The sequence below is a fragment of the Elephantulus edwardii genome, unplaced genomic scaffold (genome assembly GCF_000299155.1).
Source record: "Elephantulus edwardii isolate Elephantulus edwardi_28Jun2011 unplaced genomic scaffold, EleEdw1.0 scaffold00171, whole genome shotgun sequence".
In the NCBI taxonomy this organism is placed as follows: Eukaryota; Metazoa; Chordata; class Mammalia; order Macroscelidea; family Macroscelididae; genus Elephantulus; species Elephantulus edwardii.
In genome coordinates this window covers 918,032-932,013 of record NW_006399921.1, presented here as the reverse complement: position 1 = coordinate 932,013, position 13,982 = coordinate 918,032, and positions in this window count along the sequence as shown.

Below are 13,982 nucleotides of genomic sequence, written 5' to 3'. Positions count from 1 at the left end.
CGGAAACCACAGAGGTAAAGTCGGGACGGTGGCGACTAGGAACAGGGAGAGGAATGCATATATAAATAGAAAGAGGGAACGAGTGGGGGTAACAAGCCGACACGGAGACAGTGGGAGCCTCGGCGCCCACGGAGAGAGGGGGAGTTCCGCTTCCTCCGAGGAGCTGTTCCCGCCCGGCCTGGGCGCAGACCGCGGTCCCGGGAGGAGGGCGCACAGGAGGTGCACTGCGCCCCAGAGGTCCCCCGCCCGCCCAGCGCGCGTCCAGGACTCCCGCACTCTCGGGCTCCCTCGGGCTCCGTCTGCTCCGATGGGACTGGCTCTGCTCCGGGCTCGCCGTGAGATGTGCTGAACGCGAGGCGGCGGCTGGAGCGCCCTGGACGCCGCTGACCCGCGCGCCGACCGACCGGCTGGCCACATGAGTGCCTCGCCCAGCAGACCCAGGTAAGAACTTCCTGACGGCTCCGAGGCCCCTTCCTGACTTCCTCTGGAGAAACTCAGCTAGACGCCCCTTGGGATGAGCCGGAAACCCAGTGAAACACGGTGGGAACGTTGGGTGGGGGAGGGGCTTGACCGAATTTTCTTAGCACAGCATCAAAGTTACCAGAGAGGACAGTAAAGCTATTAACATGGATTGTAGCCAAGCTGTGGAGTCCCGACACCTGAGAGTTGGTGTCAACAGGAAACTACTGAGAGAGATCCCCTCTGTGCTTTTCCAGAGATGGCTAAACCAACCAGTCTTTCTCCATTCATTTCTGAAGATTTCCCCAGAGCAAGCGAGTGAGACTGGGATTGGGGGTTTGGTGGTTGTGTTTGCTTTTCTTAAGTTTTCAGGCAAAAATTCTAGCTGAGGTCATGGGCTTTTCTCGTCCTAGGTAGTCCCCGACCCACCTAGCAACCTCCATCAATCTTGGGTCCATGCCCCTTGAACAGAAGAAATGTTAGATTTGGAAGGGAAAAAAAGTGCACATGGTAGCGTTTACCTAGTCAGATTTTTATTTTCGTGTATGTAAGACATCTTCCTGTCCCTTGTGCTGGTTTGATAACCTGGTAGGGTAGAGGTAGAAGTCTGGCAATTGCTGAAACTGCTGGTTTGCACCTAGGGTTGTGTGTGGTCTCATTACTGGGGAGTAAGTGGAAGTATGAGGAGATATTACCATTAGAATAATATTATTTGCAACTATCAACCTACCTCTGCCAGGGACAGATCCCTTTCCTCAAACAGTTTCTTAGTAGAGTGTTCTGGGGAAAACCAAAGCCCAAAGGTCCCATGTGAGAGAAGCAGCTGGTTGCTTGCTTCTGGGACTCTGAATCTTGGTGGCGTCAGGACACTGTTAGGTTCCAACAAGTCTACCAGGACTCACCGTGATCCTATGAACAGCACGTGGAATTTCTCTCCTATCCTGAGCCATCCCCTTTCTCTAGTCTATTGGTGCAGCCACTGTGTACTGATTTGTTCTTATGAGGGGTACAATTGACTCATAATGACCCTGTGAACAAGGGATCTGAAACCTGCCCTGTCTAGTGCCTTCCTCAACGTCTTCAACACACTCGAGCCACTGTGCACTGGGAGATGGCAATTTCATTTCAGGCCCAGTATTGAGGAGGGTAGAATGAGAGGACTGTGTATGTTGTTGTTGTGTACGGTAGAGTTGGATCTGACCCATAGGCTGACCCTCTGCTGGGTTTTCAGAGGCAGTGAATCGCCTTGGAGGAGATTGCCCATCCTTCTGCCCTGGAGCAGCTGATGGCCTTGAACCTCCTGTGCCTTTAGGATTGCAGCACAGCTTCTTGCCACTAGGCCACCAGAGCTCCCTATATAAAAGATCCCTAGATATTTCTGTTGATGGAGGGGAACTTGTAAAAACCCAAGAAAATGTTTTCATGACAGCAGCAGCACTCCCACCACTCTGGGCAGGGACAGAAAACTTGTGCAGGGGAAGTGGGGTGAGCTGGAATTCTCTGCCAGCACTTCCATGGGTGCATCACTTTTTGGATACAGGCCTTACTTCTTGGCTGAGGGACCCCCTGCCTGAGAGCTTTTCAGGATGTGTAGATCTCAGCTGGAGCTCTCTCTCTGAGTTAAGAAAATGATTTGTTGGAAGTGCTGCACTTCTGCTCCTTTCCTCAAGATCTGGGACTCAACAAAGGACAGACACTCAAAGAGAGATCCACAGTCGCTATTCTGCTGTCACTAGTTTCCCCACTCTTTTCCCCAGGAAATAGCGCTTGGGAGGTTAGAGGGCAAAGAGTATAAGTGTGTCTCTTTCTATGAGCAATTCAGTCTTGTGTTCTTGGCGAGGTTAAAGTTTGTTCCTTTTACCCAACTGTGCCTCCTGTCTTGGCATCTTGATGGCCATGTCTCTTGCTCAAAGGAGGTGTCCCTGTCTGTGTCCCTTTCATGGCCTTTCAGAACTAGCTGCCTCTGATGCTGTGCTTGCCTGAGGCCTCTGCTTGGCTCACTGACTTTGTAACTTGTTCAGCAGATCTTGTCTTCAACTTTGAATTTGGACAGAGAGCACTGCTGGGGCATCTGCGATATTTAAGGGATTGAGGATCTTTAAAAGAGTGCTTGGAAGGTCCTGGTTTCTCCATTTTAAGGCTCAAAATCCATTTAGTTTTAAAGATTTGGGGGTGAGTTTCAGTGTTAGCACTGAAATCATGACTAACCTGAGGTGCTATTGTTTCTGTTGTGTGCCATAGTCAGAACCAACCCAGAGCTGACCTTCTCGCAAATTTTCAGAGGTAGTAAATCATCTGGGAATTGATTGCCCTTTTTCTTCTGCAGAGCAGCTGGTGAATTAAAACCACATGCCTTCGCATTGGCAGTGCAGCTCCTTACCACTGAGCCAGCTACTAGAGCTCTCTGAGGGTGGTGGTACCCCAATTTGATTGTGGTTGCTCGGTTGTTTTTTTTTGCATGTATGTTGTCCTGGACCACCGTGAACCTGTGATCAATGGGATTAAACTGTTGCAATTAGCAGGGTTTTTAATGGATGGGTTCCTTTGAAAGTAGAACCCTAGGCTTTACTTCTAGTCTCTCTTGATCTGGAAGTTCCACTGAAATTCACAGTAACACGAAAACCTCCACTCACATACACAAATGGTGTTTGCTGCATTTGAGGTGCGTTGACTGGGAACTGAACCTGGTTCTCCCCATGATAGGTGAATATTCCAACACCCAACCACTAATGTCCTTGCCTCAATTTGATGGTACCCCAAAATTTGGTTTCTTGCTCCGCTGTCATCAATGACCGGAAGCTTTAAATGAAATCACATCATTATCAGGGAGATGGCACTGGCTCCTGCCAACCCTCTACCAACCTTTCTTGTGGTCAACATTTGATGTCCTCTTGGGTGAGTTTGCTGTTCTCCTCCCTGGCTGGGCCTCTCCTGGGGCACACATCTGCTGGCAGGGACATGGGTAACTGATAGCAGCCGGCCCAGGGCGCAGCTGCCCTCCAGGGCTGCATCTCCACTGCTCAGCCCCCACCGACTGCCGCCTCTACACACGTGGCGTGCGATGTTCAGCTGTTGTGACTCCGGGCTGCTGGGCTGCTGTTGACAGTTCTGCTCTGAGTGATCACTCATGCACTCGTTCTGCTGGAGGCATTGCTTTCTCTTGAGATGCTTGCTGCTGACTTACTCCCTCTTTCTCCTAAACTTTTGGGTTTTTTCTTTCTTCATCTCCTTTCTTCTTTTTTGTACCTTTGGATTGGGTACTGGATACCATATTTCTTCCTCATTAGATGTGGCCTTTCTTCATATCAGAATTCTCTCTCTCTCTTTGCCATAGAGTCAGAACTGACTTATAACAGACCCTCTAGTGGAGTTTTAGAGTCTCTACAGGAGATGACCCATCTTACTCTCTCAGAGAGGCCAATGGATCCAAGCTGCCAAAAAGGAACCATCTTTGGGTTAGCAGCGCAACTCCCTATGGACTTCGTCAGCAGAGTGCTGCATTAGAATAAAATATAAAGTCCTTGATTTGATTCATTGTCTTAGTATGTACACAGCAGGAACACTCTGCATGTCTTAGAGATCCTAGAATTCTATGTACCAATTATTTTCTCCTCTGCGCTGTGGTGCTGAACACTGTGACACTGATGTGTCAAATGCATTAATGGTTACCCATGGTGGACAGTGTTTGGTGGAGCTCCCCGATTAAAACAAGCTTGGAAGCAAGAGTGGCATCTCCTTCAGAAATAGCTTGCCTCCAGAAACCCTATGAATTTGGAGAAATGATGAAAGTTGTACAAGTGTTCAGGTCTTTCATTCATAGGGTCTCTATGAGTTGTCTACAACTTGATGGCACTTAACAACAACAAGGCACTGGCTTTGAAGGGATGGCCCAGATCTACTTGGAAGGTGGGCATTGGACAGCTATAATGGTTGGATATTGCCATTAAGAGACAGAAGGGTGTGTAAACAGGATTATAGCAAAGGGGCTGAGCTATTTTAAGAAATGGCTCCGAAGCAGTCATGTGCTGTTCCGAGGGTCACCTTAATTTATTAAAGTCTCAGTTGGTGTGTGTAAAAGTAGAGTTCTTAAGAGGGGGAATATCTGGCAGTCATCTCAAATGCAGATCTGTAAGACAGCAATAAAAGAACAGGTGCTTAAGTTCTTCTTTTAGCCACCTGTTCCCTCAGGCTTCACAGGGAAGCTCTGTTGTCAGAGAGAACTTTCTTGGGAGCCACAGCAGGAGAAAGCACCTTCTGTTATTCATGGACTTCTTGGTGAGAAACTCGTTTGGGGCATGCTGAACAAGCTAACTAGAGTTAGTTTCATCCGCCATATCACTGGGTTGGCAGCAGTCTGACTGTTTTGTGTGAAACTAGGTCAAATAGTGGAAAATTCTGAGACTTCAGCAGGCTTGAAGCTGGAAATGTCTGTCCTCCTCGCCCCTGTTGTGGGCTTTGGCACAGCCTTGGAGCCTCCGGGAATGGCACCGTTCCCTTCTCTGTGCCAGCAGGGCAATCACGTTGATTTGGAGATGGCTGTTGGCGGACTTTGGGATCAGAATTAAAGAGTACAACTTGACCAACTTAGACAAAATTAAAAATGAGTTTCTCTGAAATGCAAGATCAATGATGTACTGTCTGCCTGCCCCTTCATGCTTGCTGTAAGTTACTGAGCTCAGTGAACAGTAAGCATATTTGTCTAGATGAGAGAAGATGGAAAGAAGATGGCCTCTGGGAGCTTCTTGTGGCTTAAAAAATTAAGAAGTCAACTACTAGCCAAAAGGTTGGTGGTTCAAACCCACCCAAAATACCTTGGAAGACAGGCCTGACAACCTGCTTCCTAAAACAAGCACTTCTCTGCACACATGGGGGAGCAGTGAACCAGAATCAACTCAACTGTAACAATAACAGCTTCTTTATCCTTTGAGCTAATGGAACCTCGACATTCCTTCTATCCTTTGAGCTAATGGAACCTCGACATTCCTTCTTTGAGTGCATCTTTCATGCCTGGGACTTAGAGAAGAGGCAGGCTGTAGAGAGCAGGTAGGGTGGGGTGGGGAACAGTGCTGAGAAAAATGTGATGCTGAAGGGAGACAGGCCTACCTTGAAGGCAAGGGTGGCCCAAGTCAGGGTGCCAGCGGGGAGGAAAATATTGAGGAGGAGAAAATAAGCAAAGACTTGTAGAAATGATGAAGAAAGGGAGGTGGATAGCAGTGAGAGGAAGCAAGCAAGTGGGAGGGGTGAGGAGAAACAGATGGAGTAAGAGGAAGCTGCCGAGAGCAGCGAAAAACTGAGGAAAAGAGCAGAAAACGAGTGAAGGCAGCTGTTTGCCTTCAGGTGAGTCCCTTCCCCTATTGCTCTGACAGGGGACAAGCCAGTGGCTGGACTCACCGAGTGGTTTGTGTGCAGTGGGAGCTTCCCAGAGAAGCTGTCAAACCTCAACCCCTCACGGCAGCTTATTCTATTTTTACATTTTGCAGAATTGAAATGAAACAAATGACCCCATGATGGCGCTTTCCAGAAGATTTTATCAGCACGCCCACACAGCCAGTGCTGGGGTGGCAGAATATTTAGCATAATATTCCTTTTAATCAGATAAGAAGGCATCCTAGAGAGGAGGACGTTGATAGCAGTCAACAAAGAACAATTTGAGGAGGGTGGGCAGCAGTGAGAAAGGAACCTGGAGCCTGGGTGCGTTTGGGCTCACTGGCAACATTTCAGCTAACTAGCTAACTGAATTCTGGAGGAGCTTCAAATTTTCTCTCCTGGGCCTCTCCCACCCCCGAGTAGAGTCCAGCCTTTGTGAGATGTGTTGTTCTGGCTCTCCTTAGAAAGCTCATCCATGGCAAAAGGGCTCATTTTGGCTGAGGTTGCCTGCTGTGAAGCCTGCCTGGAATTTGGCCTTCTGCCTGGGTGTGCGCCTGGCCTGGGAAGCTTCTCGTGGACTTTGCTGGTGGGAATTAGTGTCTCAGCAGCTAGCGTATTAACGCTGGTCCTCTTGTGCTTCACTGCGCTTCAGTCAGTGCTGACTGAACTGAGAACCTGTATGTTACAAAGTAGAACTGTTTCATAGGGTTTTCTTGGGAGTTCCTGAGTGGCACAAACAGAAGAACTCAACTTGTAGTCAGAAGGTTGGCAGTTTGAACCCACCCAGATACACTACAGAGGACACGCCTGGCCGTCCACTTCTGAAACCCTTATGCTGTGCACTCATACTCTGCACATGAGTGGTTGCCCTTGACTATGGTTGTAATTGACTTGATAGAAACCAACAGCAGCAGCAACAACAACAACAACAACGTGCTTTACAGCAGCAGAGATCCAGAACTTTCTTCCATGGTACTGCTGGATGAATGTGAACCCAGATCTCAGGATAGTTGCTGTTAAGTGCTGCCCAGTTGACTGTGCCTCACAGCAACCCTATAAAGAACAGATCAGAACCTTACCCTCTCCTGCCCATGCTCACAAACCCTTCATCCTCAAACCCTCTGTTATAGTCACGGTGTCATCTATCTTGTGGGGTCTTCCTCTTTTTCACTGACCTTCAGCCTTTCCAAGCATAATGTCTTTTTCCAAGGTGTCTCCTGAAAACTTGCACAACGTATGTGAGATGAAGTTTCACCATCCTTGCCTTTAAGAGCACCCTAATTATACTGCCTTAAAGACATATTTATTTGTTCTTCTGGCAGCCCGTTGGATATTCAGTACTCTTCTTCAGTACTACCCCTCAAAGGCTTCAACTCTTCTTCCATCACCCTTACTCATTGCCTGGCTTTCAGATGCATAACAAATAATTTAAAAAGCCATGGCTTAGATCAGGTCCACCTTAGTCTTTACATTGACATAATTGCCCTTTAACTCTTTGAGGATGTCCTTGAGAGCAGATTTCCCCAAGGCAACATGTCTTTTGATTTCTGGATTGCTGTTGCCACGGGTGTTGTTTGTGTTGTTGATTCTTGGACGGTAAGGTTGGAGATTCAAGTCCATCCAGAAGTGCCTCAGCAGAGAGGTCTGGCAGTCTACTTCTGAAAAAACTCAGCCATTGTAAAACTAATGGAGTGCAGTTCTGCTATCGCACATATAGGGTCACCTTGGGCTGGGATAAACGTGACAGCAAACTAGTGCCTGGTTGGAACATAGAATGGATGATATTTTGTTAGGTTAGACATGGACTGACATCCTTAAACTTCGAGAGACTTAATAGTAATTAAAATGAAGTGTATGTGCTTTGGAACACAACCATTCTTTGTAAAAAACAAACAAAAATCCATGTATTGGGGGGGCATCAATTAATAAGACAAGGCTGGCTGGGTAGATATAAACATGTAGGACTATTCAAAAGGCTTGTCACTTCTCTCTCCGTATTTTTAATTAGGGTACTGATGTGCTCTTTCCTACACACACTGAATGTTTGTATGATTGTTGTTGCTGATGCTGTCAGATCAACCGTGACTCATAACAGCTTTGTGAGAACATATTGAAGCTTTCCCTATCCTGCGCCAACTTCATCCTCTCTCCCATGTTCAAGCCCTTTGTTGCATTACTGTGTCACTCTGTCTCTTGGTGGTCCCCTCTTTTTTTTAACTGAGACTTTTTTATAGGGTTTCCCATCAGTTAGGGAGCTCTGGTGGCCTAGCAGTAAGAAGCTGTGCTGCAATCCTGAAGGCACACAATTTGAAAGGACTAGTTGCTCTACGAGACAAGGATAGGCAGTCTCCTCCCATGTGATTTACTGCCTCTGAAAACCCACTGGAGGGTCAGCCAACAACAACCCAAGTAACCTCTAAAATGCTGATTTTACAAGTTGAGTGTTCAGAGTGGATAACAGTAAAGACTGATACTGAGTCAGTTCTGCCTTTGAATGGAGTGGTGACATGGACAGTGGGATGTACAGAGGAGCTCTTCTTCCTACAGTTAGCCTTACAGAGGCTGATCTTCCCCTGTGGTACTGGCAGTCCCCCTAGCCAGGGAATAGTCCCTGCACAGACTGTGGAAAGGTATTGCCGTCTCTGACACAGGCAGCAATTGAGATCATTGACATGAGCCATGTGGATGTATGTTCAAAGGCCTGGCAAATGAAGGATTGACAGTCCTTTAAGGAGGAAGCAGAGACCAATTTCCTTTTTTCCTTCTTCTAATCAGACGTCCCTGTGTGCTTTCTCTTGGTGGTCTTTCTTCATTGCTGTCTGGTTTGGGCAGTTCATCTGGCCTCGCTTTGAAGCCAGGGTACTTTTGTAATGAAACTTGGCGAGAAAGGGGGTGGGAAAACCAAAACCACAGCCCAAGTCAGGACTTCTTTTACCTCCATCGAGTTCAAAGCATGGCTTCCCAGGTGCACAGCCTGTGTCTCTGAGGCCTCCGAGCTTGGCTGTGCAGAGTTGAGTGTAACTTCACAGTGTCAGTGCGGCAGCCACTGGAGCCCAGCACAGCCTTGTTAGACACTGGTACTTGGGCCCAAGCCTCTTCATGCTCAGCTCTGTATTGAAATGCATTCCCAGAATGAACACCTCGACTTGCTCCACAGTGGAGAGCTTACACAACGTCTCTCTCCAAAAGTTTTCATTTTCCTGGTGAGGTTGGCGAGGATATCCATTTCATGAGCAGCGACAGTGAACAGAAGCACTCTTCATTGTTCCTTATTTTTTTCATGCTAAAATAGCCTTTGTAACATGTTTTGTTGCTCAAAGGGCCAGACTGCTATTTAATTTCATTCTCACAAAAACCCCATGTAAAAGAAATTATTGTTCTCCACATCTCATAGTTGTAGACCCTGAAAAACAGAGATGTGTAATTCTCGGATAAGTGGTAGAGCCAGGACTTAAATCAAACAGTATTCCATTTTAAGTACTATCCTCTTTCACACTATTCTTTCTTTCATGTCTCCCTCTCTCATTGTCCTCTGGTCAGAAGTGACCAGTGGGTTTTCAGAGGCTGTAAATCATGCAGGAAGAGATTGTCCATCTTTCTTCTTTGGAGCAGCTGGTGGATTCAAACATCCTGCTTTTGTGTTGGCAGCACAACTTCTTACCCACTAGGCCACCTGGTACATTCCTCTGAAAATTTTTAGTTTCATCTTTTCTTCATAGGTTCTCCCTTATCTATTATTAGTTCTCTACTTTGGCAGGTAGAGGTATATAAGCGCCTTCTTATAGTTGATACACGAAGAGATTCTTTACCATATGAGCACTTATGAAAGCTTAATTAGACATTTAGCACCAAGAAGGAGACTATTTTCATTTCTTGGAAACCTATTGCCTTTCGTTTAGGCTCTGGCATGCTAATCACTGCTGAATTTCCTTGGCATTTAATAAAAAGAAAAAATATTGAATGAAAGTTAGTATTAGATCTGCTTCTTAGAGATAGAATATCCCTTTTTTTTTCTTATAGATTGTCTTAAAGACAGAGTTCTGGCTCATAGCCTGTTCCTGCTGAACCGGTGGTCAAATAAATGTCTGTAAACTAACGAAATTATAGCAGAATTTGAGAGGCCTACTTTCAAAGAGAGAGCTGAGCAGATCTCTGTTGAATGGGTCCCTGAAGATGGCCTCAAATGAACAAATGAGCTTTCTGAGGCTTTGCTTCCTTCTGGCTGCAGCCATTCCCTCTAGGTGGACTCAGTTGGCGCCAATCAATAGAGAATGCTAATTTCTAGTCCCGGCTGGTCTTTTGCACGTACAGGCCTCCTGCTATTTGTCTGAGACAGTACAAAACCAGGTATGCAAGCCTTGGCTGATGGCTTTATTTAGCAGTCGGATGAACCTGAGCTGATTTATTTATTTTGGCTTGTCAAGAAGCAAGAAATGGGCAGAAACAGCATGGCTATTTTTTAGAGCATTTCCCCAACTGTGAGTGTTGGATTTAAAAAATCATTTCACCTATCGTTACTTTCTAAAGCAGCCAGGAAATGAAAAGATAAATTGCATTGGGAAAGTCTGCTGTCAGGGACATCTCCAGAGTACTGAAGAGCAATGATGTCAGTCTGGAGACGAAGGTGCATCTGATCCAGGACACAGTCGTCGCAATTACGTGATAGTCATCAGATAGCTGGACAATGACTAGGCATGATAGAAGGAGAATTGATGCCTTTGAGCTGCGGTGCTGGAGAAGTGTATTGAATATACAATGAACTGCTAAGAGAACAAACAGATTCATCCTGGAAAGGGTGAAACAGGCTGTTAGTTGGAGGCAAAGATTCTAAAGCTCCATCTGACATATTTTGAACATATTGCGAGGAGGGGCCAGTCCTTGGAGAGGGATATTATGCTTAGAGTGGAGGAACAACACAAGAGAGGAAGACTCTTGATTAGATGATTGACTGAGTGACTAGGGTATTGAGTGTAGGAGTATCAGAGACAATAAGGTTGTCTCAAGATAGAGCAGGGTTCAGAGCTGTTGTACATAGGGTTGCAACAATAACAAAGCATGACAGTTCTTAACACCTCTGGTTATGTCATGAACCTCAATGCTTGTGCTAGATTTTGAGTCTTCTGTCTGAAGCCTAATGTCACTGTGTGTCAATCATATTTCATTAAAACATTGAGCTTTGGGCTACCTTGTATAACTGCATTGAAGTGATGCTGCTCAGACCAAGCTTGGGCAAATGATCTTGGAAGAAGTAAGCCAAGTCTGATGTAAAGGACTGATGTATATGGACACTTGCACTTCTTGTGGACATCATTCTCTGTGGCAGTGGAAAGAGATGTGTAGATGGTTTGGAATCTGAATTTTCCAGAGCACATGGTAAAGTGTCCTATGTCTCTGGTGTTTTTACCCAAAGTCTGTTCTGTTCCTCTTCTATTTCTTTTTTTACCATATTTCACCAAATCTTCCCTTTCTATTATTGTAACAAACACCTGTTAGAAACAAAGTAGGCATTAGGGATACAATTTTGAATAAAACAGAGGAGCTCTGGTGGCTTAGTGGATTAGGAGTTGTGCTGCCAACCCAAAGGCATTGGTTCAAATCTGCAAGCTGCTCTGAGGAAGAAAGATGGGCAATCTCTTCCTGGGGAATAATGCCTCTGAAAACCTGTTGGTGACTCATCTCTGAGTCAGTTCCTACTTAATGAACTTGAGTGAGTTTTTTAATTCACAGTGCTCATTGTTAGTAAGAAGATAAACATAAAGCAGAAGAGTCAAAGGCATAGCTCCTGACAGGAACTCTGATGACAGAGACCAGGCCGGCATGGGAAAGCAGAATCCAGAGGAGTGAGCAGAGCCACACAGTGATGCAAAGAGCTGGGATTTAGAGGGCAAGCAGGATGTTCCGGGTGGAGAAGTATGAACTTGTATTTCAGACAGAGAGAGAAGAGGATGTGCAAGTACATAGAATTGTGAGGGATTTACAAGTTTATGAAGAGTACACTCTGACAGCAGTGGGGAGGGTGACCAAAAAGAAGGCTCCAAAGACTGGATCACAGAAAAAGGCTACTGCAGTGTAGTGGCTCAGGTGAAAGCTGGTGGAGTCGCATCTCGGGCAAGTTGAAAAGTATCATCCGGGTTAGAAAACTGATTGAAAGAAGAGTCATCAACGTTTGCTAGGAGGTGGATGATGGAGGCAAAGGGGAGGAAGAAGAGGAGCCATTGATTGTGTTCATATTATAGGAGGATTTTATCTGAACTCGGCACTGATCAGAGAGGAACAAGGTTGAAATGGAAGGTAACTGAGTGAGAATTGAAGAGACCCGAAATGTATGACTAGTAATGGCAAACTTAGCATAAACAGTTCAGTAACTTTGAAAGAAGGAGCAAGATAGTAACACTAGTACAGACTTCAGGAGTTGAAGGCAGTAGGATTTAAGGGCACTATACTGTGACTGAGGGAGCTCTGTTGGCCTAGTGGCAAGCAGCTGCCCTGTAATCCCGAAGACACGCAGTTCAAACCCACCTGCTGTAAGATAGAAGGATGGGCATTCTCCTCCACGTGATTAACTAACTGCCTTTGAAAGGGTCAGTTTCAGAGGGTCAGTTCTGACTCTCTGGTACACAACGACAGCAACATACAGTGACTGTGGCATAGGGATAAGGTGTGTCAGAGACAGTGAGGTTGGCTCAGGACGGGACAAAGTCCAGAGCTATAATTCATTCATAGGATCGCTGTGGGTCATAGTTGACTCTACGGCATATAACTACAACAACTCAGTATTGCTATTATAGTAGACCATTTGATTATTCTATTCAAAATGGCTAATTCCACTCACTGATGTCTAGGACAGTAATGTTCTTATGTTCCATTTCATTTTTTTACAACTCCCACTTTTCCTGGATTCATACTTTGTATATTCCATTTTCTAGTTATGAATTGATGTTTGTAGTTGTTTCTCCTCATCTTTATTTTTTTAAATTTTATTTTATTAATTTTAATTAACATTTACTGATATTTTGGATTTTCATTCATTCATTGTTGCACTTATTTCTTTACCCACCTCCCCACAGTCCGCTCCTCTCTTTGAAAAGCAAAAGATAAACTTCTTCTTCCTTGGTATGCAACAACCACCTCACCCCCAGAATCCACCCTGCCCCCATCTTTAGTCTTGCCAAATCAGCATATGAAGGTCTTTCATCTGGTCTAAGTTTTACTCCAACCATGCCCTGAAGGTAGATTATACTTTGAGGCAGCAGCTGTTTTTAAGTCTGGAACACTTAACTGTGCTTAGTTTGAACCTGTACACAGACCAAGAAGTCATTGTTTGAACAGAATGAGGGAGCGTTGCATGGTTTCAAATCAGGAAAAGAGTAGGTCAGACTTCTATCTTTTCAATGATACCAGTTTTATCTATCTAAGCAGATAAATTGAGAAACTTAACAATATTAAAGGAAAATTTGGCATGGCATCAGGATTACAGGAAGGCTTATCAACCACTCTTGATATCCAGAGATACAACCTTGCTGGCTGAAAGTGAAGAGAACTTGAAGTACTTACTAAGGAAAATCAAACTATTAGCCTTCAGTATGCATTGTACTTCAACATGAAGAAAACAAAAATCTTTATAACTGAACCAATAGACAATATCATGATAGAAGATTGAAGCTGTCAAGAATTTTACTTGGATCCACAGTCAACATCCATGTAAACAGCAGTTAAGAAATCAAATGATATATTGGGAAAATTTGCTGTCAGGAACCTTACTAGTGCTAAAGAGTAAAGATGTCACTCTAAAGATTAAGGTGTGCCTGTCCCAAGCCTTGCTACTTTTCAGTTGCTTCTTGTTTCTGTGAACATTAGATTATGAATTAGGGAGACCACAGACACACTGATGCTTTTGAATCATGATGTTGGTAAGAAGTGTTAATTGTACCCTGAACTTCCAAAAGAACAAACAAATCTGTGTTGGAGGAAGTGCAGCCCGCATGCTTCTTAGAAGTTAGGATAGAGAAACTTCATCTGACACTTTTGGTATGTTATCTAGAGGAAGGGAGCTGGTACATGAAAGAGACATTGTGCTTAGAAAAGTAGACAGTCAGCAAAGGAGAAGCAAACCTTCAATGAGATGCACTGACACAGTAATGGGAATAGGGATCTTA